Here is a 15,418-nt window from a genome sequence, read left to right on the forward strand (position 1 = left end):
ATAGGTTAGTCCCAAAAAATGATATAAAGTTGCTATAAAATGATTGTAAAACATCCAAGAATGATAAAATAACAGCATGGATACTTCATAAATTATAGATACGTTGGAGACGTATCAGCATCCCCAAGCTTAATTCCTACTCGTCCTCGAGTAGGTAAATGATAAAAGAAATAATTTATGAAGTGTGAATGCTAGCAAAGTGCACAAGTTTGATCAATGACAATTTCAATCACTTTTCCTAGCATCATAACAGCAATTCTTTCTTATAAAACTTCTCATGTTATAGTAGCAACCAATTCACATGTTAAGGTTCAAACAATGAACTCTCTTGAAACTCAACAACCTATGTTCTTAGTCACCAAGCAATTGCAATTCAACTTATTCAACAGAGTTTAAGTAAGAGCTCCACATACTCAACTATCATATAGTCTTCTATGATTGCTAACACCCACCGCATACACATGAGAAAAACATTTCAACCGGACTCATAGAAAGATAGGGGCTTATTGTTTTGCCTCCCAACGTATTCACCTCAAGGGTGATGTCAACAATAATAACTCATGCTACCCATATTCAACTGGACATATGTGCCTAGATCTTTCCTCATCACATGATGCTTGCCAAAAGAGAAAAATAAAAAGGAATAGAGAGGATAACTTTGACTCTTTGCATAAAAATAAATACCGAAAAGTAAAAGATAGGCCCTTTGCAGAGGGAAGCAGAGGTTGCCATGCGCTTATTTGTTTGTATGCTCAACCCCTTAGTGTAAAAGAATGTCATGTTATATTGCCCCTTATGATAGCAACCTTTATTATGCAGTCCGTCGCTTTTATTGCTTTGCCATCACAAGTTCGTACAACGCTCAATTTTCTCTTACACTAAATGATCTAACACTTTTAGAAGCAACTTTTATTGCCTTATTGCACCGATGCCAACTTACTTGAAGGATCTTGCTCAATCCTTAGGTAGGTATGGTGGACTCTTGAAAATAAGATTTGCGTTTAAGGGTTTTTGGATGCACAAGTAGTATCTCTACTTGGTGCGGAATTTTTGGCTAGCAACGATGGGGGGGGGGGCAAGCCTTAGTATTTGCATGTGAAAGTTCTCTTCCTTATACTAATTATTCTTGAATTGCTTGTATGACCAATATTGTGATTGTCAAGCCTCAAAAGATTTCACTTTCTAAACCCAATGTGAAGCTACCACTAGGCATGATATGATTTCAACTCCATGATATTCAATTCATTCAACAATTTACTCATAGGATATAAGTGAAGCACAAGAGCAATTCCAAAGAAAAGAGCTTTGTTGACAGGATGTGAATGCTGCTTACTTAGCCTCCTTAGCAACTATTTGAGGACTCTATTTTATTTAAAAACTTTCAGATCTAATAACTTTATTAGAACACCAGGAAAAACAAAAATAAAATGACATTCTAAGAATAGCACACATCATGTGAAGAAGCAAAAACTTAGGCTCAACCGATACTAACCGATAATTGTTGAAGGAAAAAGGTGGGATGCCTGCCGGGGCATCCCCAAGCTTAGATGATTGAGACTTCTTGAAATATTATCTTGGGATGCCTTGGGCATCCCAAAGCTTGAGCTTTTGTGTCTCCTTAATTCTTCTCATATCACGGTTTTCCTAAATCCCAAAAGCTTCATCCACACAAAACTCAACAAGAACTCGTGAGATAAGTTAGTATAAACTAATGCAAAAACCTTATCAATATCTACTATAACAAATCACTAAAATTGTTATTCAACATTGCATACTAAATGCCTCTGCATATTTAATACTCCTATCCTTCAAATAGAATCATTAAACAAGCAAACATATGCAAACGATGCAAACATAACAGCAATCTGCCAAAACAGTACAGTCTGTAAAGAATGCAAGAGTATCAATACTTATTCAAATCCAAACATTATGAAATTCTACCACACTTTAGAAAATTTATCAGAGCTTATTATGCAAAAAGTTTCAATATTTTATCACATTCTGACTTTCCTCGGGAATTTTTGCAACATCGGTAAACTTTCTGTTTTGAAACAGCAACATGTAGACTTGCAAAACAGGCATGGCAAAGGCTATCAATGCCACTTTTATTGAAATAAAAGATGCCAAACATTATTATAAATAACAGAAAGCAAATTCTTAACAAAATAAATTGACGCTCCAAGCAAAACACATATCATGTGACGAATGAAAACATAGCTCCAAGTGAGGTTACCGATATTGCTGGAGACGAAAGAGGGGATGCCTTCCGGGGCATCCCCAAGCTTATTTGCTGGGATCTTCCTTAAATATTACCTTGGGGTGCCTCGGGCATCCCCAATCTTAGGGTCTTGTCACTCCTTATTCTCCTCATATCGATATCTCACCCAAAACTTGAAAACTTCAATCACACAAAACTTAACGGAACTTTGTAAGATAGGTTAGTATGATAAAGAGCAAACCACTTCACTTTGGTAATGTAAAAGACAAGATTAATAATTGTTTCCACACAATTCCTACTGTAGCATATCATTTCCACAATTTATATTGAGCAATATAAGCCATAGAAACTAGAAAACAAGCAAACTATCCATTGAAAAACAGAATCTGTCAAAAACAGAACAGTCTGTGGTGATCTGGACTCAAACCATAATTCTGCTACTCAAAAAATTATGAACAAATTAGTACCACGTGAGAAATTTTTATATTAAACTTCTTCAAAAAGAATCAACTCAAAAGAACTCTTCTGTTAAAAATGAGACTTATTTTCGTGAGCGCAAAAGTTTCTGATTTTCAGCAAGATCAAAACAACTATCACCCAACATGATCCCAAAGGCTTTACTTGGCACTTTATTGAAACAAAAGCAATAAAACATGATCACTACAGTAGTTTAATCATGTTAACACATAAAAACATTAGGTAAAATTGTTGGGTTGTCTCCCAACAAGCGCTTTTCTTTAATGCCTTTTAGCTAGGCATGATGATTTCAATGATGCTCGCATAAAATATAATAATTGAAACATAAAGAGAGCATCATGAGTCATAAGTTCCTCTCTCATAATAATTTTCAGTAGCATCATGAATAGATTCATCAATATAACCATTACATAAAGCATTATTTTCATGATCCACAAGCATAGAAAATTTATTACTCTCCACATAAGCAATTTTATTCTAATTCACAATAGTGGGAGTATCATATGAGACTTGAAAACGAAAATTGTTCCCACATCAAGAGAGTAATGTTCAGTAAAAGGATATTCAAACTTATGACAATAATTATCACTACTTTTTATAAAATAAGTACCATCACAATAATCATCATAAGTAGCAACTTTGTTCTCATCATATATAGGAGGCATGCAACCATCATAGAAAGTTTGATCATTCAAAGTAGGGGGACTAAAAAGATCATCTTCATTAAACATAGCATCCCCAATCTTGGGACAAACATTAATTGTAGCAATAAATTCTCAAACATGTCATTATCATCAAACATAGCATCCCCAAGCTTGTGGCTTGGCATATCATAAGCATAATCACTCTCATCATTAATAGTATGAATAACACCAACGGTATAACAATTGCTATCATCATAAGTTCCCAAGTTGGTGCCAAAAAGATTTCCAAGATTATAAGAAGTATCATTATGTTCCCAATCATGATGATCACAACAAGCAATGGGCATAACAAAATCATCATTAATAGTGCTCTAGGACATTGTGCCATAAGACATAGAAGCAATATCATCATCAAGTGCATCATCCTCCACAATTTTTTTGATTCATTTTCATGAGGCACAACAATAATAGGAGCAACATTATTTGGGGGAGATACCTTTCTACCTCTAGTCTTTCTTCTTTTCTTCTTCTTCACCACATCATGTGTGGGTTTAATTAATCTTTTCAAGCTTCTTATTGATGAGATTGGTTGGATAGGAAGCTCCTCCTCGTTACCTGATTCACCATAATAAACACTAGGAGGGTATTGGGAAATATTTTCCCTTTCATTAGTACTCTCTTCATATTCTATTTGTTTTCTTGACTTTAGATAGTTGGCAATATAAGGATTCTCAATGCAATTTACCGCACAAAACATATGAATTTCCTCTAGATCAAAATCAAGAAATCTCTCGAGATTAAATTTTGGAATACCCTTAGTTATACGTTTCATTTCTTCATACCCCAAAATAAGACTAAGCTCTTTATGATGCTCAAGGGTAATCAAGTTATCACAATTTTTGGACACGATTTGATCATGAAAGAATTTGCATTGGAGATTTAAATGACCACGTTGATTGCAAAGTTCACAAGGCTGGCGAAAAAAATTAAATCTTTCAGCACAATCATCTAGCCTCTCTTGCAACCTTTTCATTTCTAAATATTTATGCTTCTTAGAAATCTATCTTCCCTTTTCGGTGTGCAATTGCACTCCCAATTCATTCCACAAAAAGTGACATGCTTATAAGAAACATTTTTCTCATGACTAGTGCAATAATCATTAGCATTTTGGATATTCAAAGTATTCACACTAACAACATTGCAATCATGCTCATCATTCAAATATTTTGTGCCAAGCATTTTATTGACTTCTTCTTCTAACAATTGAACACAATTTTCCGAACCATCATTGTCGGCGGAAACGACACCTATGGGATCACAAGAATCCCTACTACAGTTGGCGGGGCGCGGGGTCGTGAGAAGAGCAGGTCTAACAGGAAGCACACGGATCGTTTACCCAGGTTCGAGCCGCAAAGGTGTGTAATACCCTAGTCCTACTTTGGTGGGTGTATTGAGTGTTCTTGTGTTCTTGAGCTAGCTACGGGGTGCAACTTGCCCAAAAGAGCCGAATCCTTCTCCTGGTCGCCTCGGGCCTCCTTTTATAGGCAAAAGGGGTCGCCACAGTGGCACACATGAGGTGGAAAGGTCTACAGTGCTGCGAGCTTATCGCCCGTATTACATTACAAGACGCATTTAATGCATCGCTTAGGTGTCCCTTAGCTTTATCGGGGGCGGGAACGAGGCCCGTCCCGTCCGTCGTCGCCTCGCCTTGCTTCGACACGCGCCCAGGCCAGGGATGCATGCGGCGCCATGTAGGCAGGCAGGCAGCTGAGGTGGCGCGGTGGTAGGGTCTTCATGAATATCTGCATGCCACCACGCATGTGCTTGCTGAGTTGGCTCGGAAGCCGCTTGTCGCCACGCAGGTGCCTGCCCAGCTGGTTGAGCTAGCAGCTTCTTGGGGACGGTGGTGGAGTCTTGGCAAGCGCGGGCCTGGCGGTGGCCCTGCCGACGCCCTCGGCAAGGGCCTTGCCAGGAGGCCCGGCAAGGGTCTTGCCATGGCGCTGTGGTCGTCCCCGGCAAGGTGCTTGCCGGGGGTCTTGTGGATTTCCTCGGCAAGGATCTCGCCGAGGGTCATCGTCTTCTGGTCCTCATCTGATCTCATGTATTTATGATCTTGACGAGGATTTGCATGCCACCACAGAGGTGTCTCCCGAGCCTTGGTTCCAATACAGCCGTTGGCGACGCTTGGAACCCTTGGGCTCAAGGGTGGCTCGCTCTGCGGGCATTGGGCGAGTTGCCCCGGCAAGACTGTTGCCGGGGCCGCGGAGGCCGCCCCGGCAAGGATCTTGCCGGGGGAGTCCACCTCACCCCTTTGCTCCCTATGTCTCTGACCTTGGCGTTGTCTTGGTTGTCTTGTGCTTCGGCTTCTCTCTGGCTTCCCTCCTTGCCCTGCTACGTGCAGCCGTGGCGCGCGGCTCTGACTGCCCGTGCACAAGTAAAGGGGTCAAAAGGACAATCAAGGTTCGAATAGCTTCATTTCAATGTTAGGATGACAGCCCCTACTTTCGTACACCGACATGAGCCACCGGGCCTGGGCCACACATAAGCGCGACACGTTGTTGGGCTAGGCCCAGAACGGTGCGTGGGCAGGTGGGGCGGATTTCCACCGCAGTAACTCTTCGTCCGCTGCGCTTCCCCATGACCCGCGTTGAACGCGCGACGTGGGGGTCGTGCATGACGTGGGGGGCATGCGTGGGGCGGTTCCCACACGCATGCATCACATCGCAGTTAATGGGAAAGGAGGCGGCCCGCGCCTTCCCCGTAAAAAGGAATAACCGCGGGCGCGCTGCTCACTTTACCCCCTTTCCTGCATCTTCTCCAATCTCAGAGCCGCCGCCCCCTTTCTTCCTCCTTCCCAAGCTTTCGCCTTTGCTCGCCGCCGCTGTGCCTTCGCTATCTTCTATCCCTCGCCCCTCGCAGCCGCCATGGCCCCCAAATCCACCAAGGGCAAGGGAGTGGCCAAGGATGCCAGAGTGCCGGAGCCGCCGGAGAGTGCGTTGGCGGCGCAGCGGACGCAGCTCACCTACTTCCCCTCGACGGTCGATGTGTTCGAGCTTCGGGACTGCTTCAGGCCCCTGTGGGGGTGCAAGACGGGGGGAGAGACGACGGGGAATCCAGCCACGCGTGTCATGCCCACTAATTGCGCCGAGGCCGCCACGAATCGGTACCCATTCTTCGTCGATTACTTCTCTTGCGACCTCTGCCTCCCTTTCTCCGATTTCTTCAATGACGTCATGCACACCTATGGCTTCCACCTTCTGGATTTTACTCCAAATGCCATGGCGTGCATGGCTCTCTTTGCGCACCTCTGCGAGGGTTTCGCCGGGGTGCATCCCAACACGGCGCTCTTCCGCCACTACTTCTTCCCTCGGATCCAACCGGGGGGCGCCATTTCCGGTTGCGTCGCCTGGATCCCACGGTCCAAGGGGCCATACCCAGAGGGTGCTCAGAAGGATAGGTGGGAAGAATGGTGGGGCCGGTGGTGCTGGATTGAGCAGGATGATCCACAAGATTTCTGCCGGGTTCGCTAGGCGCCGCCGGTTCGGCGGAGCGACTGGAGCGATGTTGATGCCGACGACGTGAAGCTCACGGTCGCCACCACTAGGATTCTTCGCCTCACCGAGGCCGGGCTCACCCTTGAGATGATCGGGGCAGATTTCATCCGCCGCCGAATCGCTCCGCTGCACAACAAGGGGAGGCCGGCCTGGCTCTTCACAAACGCCTCCGGCATCATGAGGCTTCGCCCCGGCCTCGACCACAACTTCACGTTGATGGGGCATGCCCACTTCTGCCAGTGGCTCTTTAGCCTCGACGTGAACCGCGATGGAGAGGTCGAGCGGCCCGGCAAGGCCGCGAGGGCCGCCGTGAAGGCCGGCAAGGTTGCCGAGGGGCCCTTGTTTAAGTTGCCAGCGGGAGTGGTCCCGCTGGGCAACAACTCTCGCCGGACCGACATCATCGCCATGATGCCGGACTTCAACGCGCATGGTCTTGACACGAACTGGGTCGAGCCGGAGGAACTTCAAGTGCAGGAGTTCTTTAACACCTCGCATGAGGGGTACATCACCGACGAGCCGCGGCTCGTCCAGGACACCACCCAGGCGGAGCTGGACTACATCACCGCCAGGGCGGTGGAGGCAGAGCTCGCCAAGGAGGTCGGCAGCGCCGGCGGCGGAGGAGAAGGAGCTTGCCCAGTGGGCGGAGGCCGCTGGAGAGGCCAGCAGCGCCGGCACCGGGGCTCCTATCGTCGAAGATGTGGTCGACGAGTCGTCGGAGGGGGAGGCCGAGGCTGTCGATTCTCCGGCCACGGGGAGAGGGCGAGTCCTGCGGCGGGCTACCTCTGGCGAGCCGGTTTGGCCCGGCAAGGTCGGGCAGCCCCGGCAAGCCCAAGAGGTGTCCGTGCGCCAGACGAGGGCCGCGGCGGCGAAGAAGGTGGTGAAGGCTGTGGTGGCGAAGGGGAAAGCATCGGCCTCCTCTTCGTCCAAGCGCGTCCAGACTCCACCGCCCTCCCCCGGCAGACGTCTACACGGACGTCACCTTTTACTTCGGGTCCCTCAGCCCAAGGAGGAAGAGGAAAGCAGCAGAGGAGGAGGTGGAGGATGAGTAAGTATCTTGTCCCTTTCTGTCATCTCCGTTTCCTCGGATCATGCCACTTATCTTCATTCGTCTTCTGCTTTGTAGGGACGCGGAAACACTGGCCCAGAGGGTGAAGAGGGCCAGGGCTTCGGTGAGCGGCCAACCCCCGGCAGGCACTTCCGGCACACCGCTGGTGGTGTTGAGCAGTCCGGACAGCAGCCCCCGGCACAGCCCCCCAGCGTAAGTTCACCGCTCACCCCTCGTCAACGTGTGTTGGGGGCACGATCTCTTGGTGCTGACCTTGCCACTGTTGCAGGAGGAGGACAGCAGCAGGAGGAGCCACAGAGGGCTACCCCCAACATGTCGCCCCCATCGACTACGCCGCCCCGAGGGGCATCCCCGGCAAGAGCGCCAAACACTGAGCCCATGCACACGGAGGAGGAGGAGAACCTGGGCGCTGGCGGCTTCGCCTCGGCACCAAATGTTGGCAGGGAGGGGACTTCTGCCTCTCAGCCCGGCACGGGTAAGTCGCTCATCTTCCGTCCCTGTTCTTTTTCTGTTCTTTCCGAATCTTGGTCTTGGCCTCGCCTCATCCCCTTCTCGGTATCTAGATTTCCCCTCAGTGGACCCAGAGGACATTGACACCGTCATCGAGGATGTCGCCAAGGACGCCGCGGCGGAGGCCGAGGGGATTGCTGCCGAGGAGACCGCCAAGGGCGCTGCTAAGGACGCCGCCAAGGGGCCTGCCGGGGAGCCCGTCAAGGGGCCTGCCGGGGAAAGCCGGCAAGGCCGCCGCCGAGGAGGAGGTGGTCGATGACCAGCCTTCCTCCTCCGCTGCCTCCGGCTCCGGCAGGTATCTGAGGGTGACCGACGACCTTTTCGTCCACCTCCCAGGGTCGTCAAGCTCCCGGGCGCCCACCGAGGGAGAGGTGTTCGACGAGGAGGTGCTTGCCGCCGCCGGGCTCGAGGTTGTTGACGAACCGAGCACCGGTGGCGACGGTTCTCAGGAGGAGTGGCTTCTCCAGGCCATGGGCGCCAACTTCCGGAAGCTCCAGGCGCTCCACCGCGCCCGCCAGGACAAGGCCAAGTCCAGGATGGAAACGGTGGACAAGGCGGAGGCTGACCTCAAGGTGCGCATCGCCGAGACGCAAACTTGGTTCCGCCAGGCTTTTGAGGAGCTGATAGCCGCCCAGGGTGAGCTGGCCAAGCGCGATGTGGAGCTCACCATGAAGCAGGCCAACATCGAGAAGGCCCAGGAGACGGCGAAGAACCTGGCCGCCGATGCGGAGGCCGCTCGAACCCAGCACCAGGCCACGCTAAACTCCCAGGAGGAGGACCTTGCCGCGCGTGAGGAGAAGCTTGCTGCAACGCTCCGCGGCAAGGATGAGGAGGTGGAGAAGCTCGTCGTGCAGCGGACCCAGGAGCTGGAGCAGAGGTACAGGGAGGCGCTCGATGCCCAGGCTCTGGTTCACGCCGACAAGGTGAAGGAGCTGGAGGTGGCGCGGGACGAGCTGAAGGATCAGGCCCTGAAGCTGGCCGAGGAGAAAAACACGCTCAACGGTGCCCTGGTGGAGGTGCAGGGCACAGTCCTTGGCAAGGCTGAGCAGCTCTCCAAGGCCAACGACTCCATCAAGGACCTGAAGCTGAAGCTGGAGGGCCTTGATGAGACGCTTTCGGAGGTCAGGGCCCGGGAGGAGACCCTGACCAAGAATCTGGAGGAGGAGAAGCTGCTGCGGAAGAACGAGGCTGCCAACCACAAGGATTCCGTGGAGGGTGTGAACCACTGGATCGGCCGTCTTGTGGACGTCGCTGGCAGGATCACCATGCAGCTGGCTACCATGGGGATGCCAAATGTGAGGTATGCCCCAGAGCGCAGCGGGACTACCAACGCCAAGCTGACCCTGTTCTTCGAGGGCATCCTCGGGGCCCTGGAGCAGCTTCACTCCAACCGGGCGGCCTCCCTGGCCGATGAGTCCCGGAGACTTTGCCGGGGTGCCATGACCAAGGTCCTCACCAAGGTGGCGTACTGGTATCCCGACCTCGACTTCGACGCCGCGCTGGAGAGCTTTCCGGAGGATGCTGACCTCGGGCCGCTCAGGGAGCGTATCAAGCCCGTCATCAGCGGTATCGACAGGACTCAAAGGGTGGAGGGCCAGCGCCGGGATTAGGCACCCCATTTCTTATCGCCGCTGCAGTTTCGTGACCAAGACAATTTCTATCTTTAGTTAGAACCACGGCGGCAATTGATGTAATATAACTCTGCAGTACTTTTGATATGATGCATGTTATTTTCCTGTTCAACCTCTCTTTGCATGTCCACCCTACGTTTATCGGGTAGGCTTGCCGGCGCGTAAACCCAGGGCGGCGTCTTGAGGACGGATCCCCAATGGCCTGCCGGGTGTGCTTGCTGCCGGGCGAGCCACCTTACCGCCCTTAACGCGGCCGCTCGAACTGTCGAGCTTGACTCGAGTCAGAATCGAGAGCGTTGCCAATTGCGGAAGGCTACCCTGCCGCTCTCGACGCGGGCGCTTGAGCTGTTGAGCGGACTCGAAACAGAACAAAGGCGTTTCCAATCGCAGGAGGGCCCCTTTGCGTGCAGGTTTTCCATGCAAAGAACGAAATCTCCGAGGGGAATAACCTCATGAAAAGGAAATATTTAAAGTTCGGCATGACTTAGCTTTCTTGTCGCCGCTCTGGCGCCCTTCGCGCTTGCAGGCAGTGCCGTCCTCTTGGCCGCCTTCTTCTCTAGAAGCCGTGGCCACGAGAAACTGCTAAGCCAGCTGCTAAACCAGATTCTCACGACTGCGCCCCCGACCTGGCGCGCCAAAGATGTCGGCGGAAACGACACCTATGGGATCACAAGAATCCCTACTACGGTTGGCGGGGCGCGGGGTCGTGATAAGAGCAGGTCTAACAGGAAGCACACGGATCGTTTCCCCAGGTTCAGGCCGCAAAGGTGCATAATACCCGTGTCCTGCTTTGGTGGGTGTATTGAGTGTTCTTGTGTTCTTGAGCTAGCTACTTGGTGCAACTTTCCCAAAAGAGCCGAATCCTTCTCCTGGTCGCCTCGGGCCTCCTCTTATAGGCAGAAGGGGTCGCCACAGTGGCACACATGAGGTGGAAAGGTCTATAGTGCTGCGAGCTTATCGCCCGTATTACAGGACAAGATGCATTTAATGCATCGCTTAGGTGTCCCTTAGCTTTATCGGGGGCGGGAACGAGGCCCGTCCCGTCCGTCACCGCTTCGCCTTGCTTCAACACGCGCCCAGGCCAGTGATGCATGCGGTGCCATGTAGGCAGGCAGGCGGCTGAGGTGGCGTGGTGGTAGGGTCTTCACGAATATCTGCATGCCACAAACGCAGGTGCTTGCTGAGTTGGCTCGGAAGCCGCATGTCGCCACGCTGGTGCCTGCCCAGTTGGTTGAGCTAGCAGCTGCTTGGGGACGGCGGTGGAGTCTTGGCAGGCGCGGGCCTGGCTGTGGCCCTGCCGACGCCCTCGGCAAGGGCCTTGCCGGGAGGCCCGGCAAGGGTCTTGTCGTGGTGCTGTGGTCGTCCCCGGCAAGTTGCTTGCTGGGGGTCTTGTGGATTTCCTCGACAAGGATCTCGCCGAGGTTCGTCGTCTTCCGGTCTTCATCTGATCTCATGTATTTATGATCTTGACGAAGATCTGCATGCCACCATAGAGGTGTCTCCCGAGCCTTGGTTCCAATACAGCTGTTGGCGACGCTTGGAACCCTTGGGCTCAAGGGTGGCTCGCTCTGCGGGCGTTGGGCGAGTTGCCCCGGCAAGGCTGTTGCCGGGGCCGCGGAGGCCGCCCGGGCAAGGATCTTGCCGGGGGAGTCCACCTCACCCCTTTGCTCCCTGTGTCTCTGACCTTGGCGTTGTCTTGGTTGTCTTGTGCTTTGGCTTCTCTCCGGCTTCCCTCCTTTGCCCTGCTATGTGCGGCGTGGCGCGCGGCTCTGACTGCCCGTGCACAAGTAAAGGGGTCAAAAGGAGAGCCCCTACTTTTGTACACCGACAATCATTTTCAAGAAAGATATTATAAATATGATCAATAATATGATGCAACCAAAATTCCATTTTTTAAAGTTTTCTTTTGTAAACCAAACTAGTGGTAAAACAAGAAACTAAAAGATTCACTTGCAAGGTCTAAAGATATACCTTCAAGCACTCACCTCCCCGGCAACGGCGCTAGAAAAGAGCTTGATGTCTACTAAGCAACTTTATTCTTGTAGACTTGTGTTGGGCCTGCAAGCGCAGAGTTTTGTAGGAGAGTAGCAATTTTCGCTCAAGTGGATGACCTAAGGTTTATCAATCCGTGGGAGGTGTAGGATGAAGATGGTCTCTCTCAAACAACCCTGCAACCAAATACAAGAAATCTCTTGTGTCCCCAACACACCCAATACAATGGCAAATTGTATAGGTGCACTAGTTCAGCGAAGAGATGGTGATAAAAGTGTAATATTGATGGTAGAAATATATTTTTATAATCTGAATAAATAAAAATAGCAAGGTAGCAAATAGTAAACGGGCACAAAAACGGTATTGCAATGCTTGAAAATGAGGCCTAGGGTCTGTACTTTCACTAGTGCAACCTCTCAACACTGCTAACATAGTTGGATCATATGATTATCCCTCAAAGTGCAATAAAGAATCGCTCCTAAGTTCCTATTAGCGGAGAACAAAAGATATAAATTGTTTGTAGGGTACGAAACCACCTCAAAGCTATTCTTTCCGTTCGATCTATCCTAGAGTTCGTACTAGAATAACGCAAGCTATTCTTTCCGATCGATCTAATCAAGAGTTCATACTAAAGTAGGACCAAAGCAAACACATATTCATAATACTCAATCCACACAAAGAAGTACAAGGGGACCCCAAAGTTTATATCGGAGAAAAGATAATAAAAACGTGCATCAACCCCTATGCATAGATTACCCCAATATCACCGCGGGATTCCGCGAGTTGAATGCCATAACACATATCAAGTGAATCAATATGATACCCCAATTGTCACCTCAAGTATTCATACCGCAAGACATACATCATCATACCGCAAGACATACATCATCAATAGGTGGGCCTGGCGCGCCCTGGTGGGTTGTGCCCCCCTCGGGGCACCCCCCAGGTGCTGCTCTGGCCCAAAGGATGTCTCCTGGTCCATAAAAAATCATCATGGAGTTTCATTGCATTTGGACTCTGTTTGATATTGATTTCCTGCGATGTAAAAAACAAGCAAAAAACAACAACTGGCACTGGGCACTGGGTCAATAGGTTAGTCCCAAAAAATGATATAAAGTTGCTATAAAATGATTGTAAAACATCCAAGGATGATAAAATAACAGCTTGAATACTTCATAAATTATAGATACGTTGGAGACGTATCAGGATCCAATGAACTTTGAGTTTATGATCAGATCTATGTTTTTATCCTTGAAAGTTATTTGAGTCTTTTGATCTCTTATATGCATGATTACTTATAGCCTCATATTTCTTCTCCGATATTTGGGTTTTGTTTGGCCAACTTGATCTATTTATCGTGCAATGGAAAGAGGTGCTTTGTGATGGGTTCGATCTTACGGTGCTTGATCCTAGTGACAGAAGGGGAACCGACACGTATGTATCATTGCTATTAAGGATAATAAGATGGGTTATATTTCTACATAATTAGATCTTGTCTACATCATGTCATCGTTCTTATTGCATTACTCTTTTTCTCCATAAACTTAATACACTAGATGCATGATGGATATCGGTTGATGTCTGGAGTAATAGTGGTAGATGCAGGCAGGAGTCGGTCTACTAATCTTGGACGTGATGCCTATGTAATGATCATTGCATGGATATCGTCATGATTATTTGAAGTTCTATCAATTGCCCAACAGTAATTTCTTTACCCACCGTATGCTATTTTTCTCGAGAGAAGCCACTAGTGAAATCTACGACCCCCGGGTCTCTTCTTTATTATATTTGCTTTTGCTATCTATTTTTATTTGCATTTATTTTTAGATCTATTAATCCAAAAATACAAAAATACCTTGCTGCACCTTATTTTATTCGAGATCTATTTATCCAATTTATCATATTTTTATCCCGTCAACTTGCCAATTTCTGGCGCCGTTACCCGAAGGGATTGACAACCCCTTTAATACGCCGGGTTGCGAGTATTTGTTATTTGTGTGCAGGTTTCGTTCAAGTAGTGTTGCATGGTTCTCCTACTGGTTCGATAACCTTGGTCTCATCACTGAGGGAAATACCTACCGTTGCTGTGCTGCATCATCCCTTCCTCTTTTGGGAAATACCGACGTAGTTCAAGCAAGCATCAAAGAAGAACGAGAAATATTTTTGGGTTTTGTTTTACTACTACGAATTAACTAAGAAAGAAAAACTGAAAAGAAGCGAGAAATATTTTTGGATTTCCAAAGTTTTCAAACACACAAGAAGAAAATGGAAATATACAATGAAAAAGAATGAACACCGACAACTGGAATGAATGTGTGGTACATGAATGTAATGTTAGTGAGAAATCCATACTCCCCAAGCTTAGGCTTTTGGACTAAGTTGGTCTATGGCCTTGGGTCGAAGTATCCTTCTCCGGGATAGTGCTGAGGTCCTGCGGGTCCCACTCATAAACGGGATCCTGGGGATCTGAAAGGATCGAGAAGAGGTGTCTAGAGGGGGGGGGGGGTGATTAGACCCTCAACAAATAAAGGTAGCAGTTTTTAATTTCTTCAAGTTAAGGTGGAGTTTCAGCACAAGTTTAAACATTCACAATACATTTCAAGCAAGTATGACAAGAGTATATGAGCAGCGGAAAGTAAAGCATGCAAGTTGCAAGAATGTAAAGGGATGGGATTGGAGTATGCAAACGCAATTGGAGACACGAAGATTTTTTCCGTGGTTCCGATAGGTGGTGCTATCGTACATCCACGTTGATGGAGACTTCAACCCACGAAGGGTAACGGTTGCGCGAGTCCACGGAGGGCTCCACCCACGAAGGGTCCACGAAGAAGCAACCCTGTATCTCCCACCATGGCCATTGCCCATGAAGGACTTGCCTCACTAGGGTAGATCTTCACGAAGTAGGCGATCTCCTTGCCCGTACAAACTCCTTGGTTCAACTCCACAATCTTGACGGAGGCTCCCATGTGACACATAACCAATCTAGGAGACACCACTCTACAAAAGGTAATAGATGGTGTGTTGATGATGAACTCCTTGCTCTTGTGCTTCAAATGATAGTCTCTCCAACACTCAACTCTCTCTCACAAATTTGGATTTGGTGGAAATATGATTTGAGTGGAAAGCAACTTGGGGAAGGCTAGAGATCAAGATTCTTGTGGTTGGAATGGAATATCTTGGTCTCAACACATGAGTACGTGGTTCTCTCTCAGAAAATGCACGCTAGAAGTGTAGGCACGCTCTGATGGCTCTCTCCACGAATGAAGAGTGGGTGGAGGGGTATATATAGCCTCCACACAAAATCTAACCGTTACACACAATTCACC

The sequence above is a fragment of the Triticum aestivum genome, chromosome 7D, assembly GCF_018294505.1.
Source record: "Triticum aestivum cultivar Chinese Spring chromosome 7D, IWGSC CS RefSeq v2.1, whole genome shotgun sequence".
Lineage (NCBI taxonomy): Eukaryota > Viridiplantae > Streptophyta > Magnoliopsida > Poales > Poaceae > Triticum > Triticum aestivum.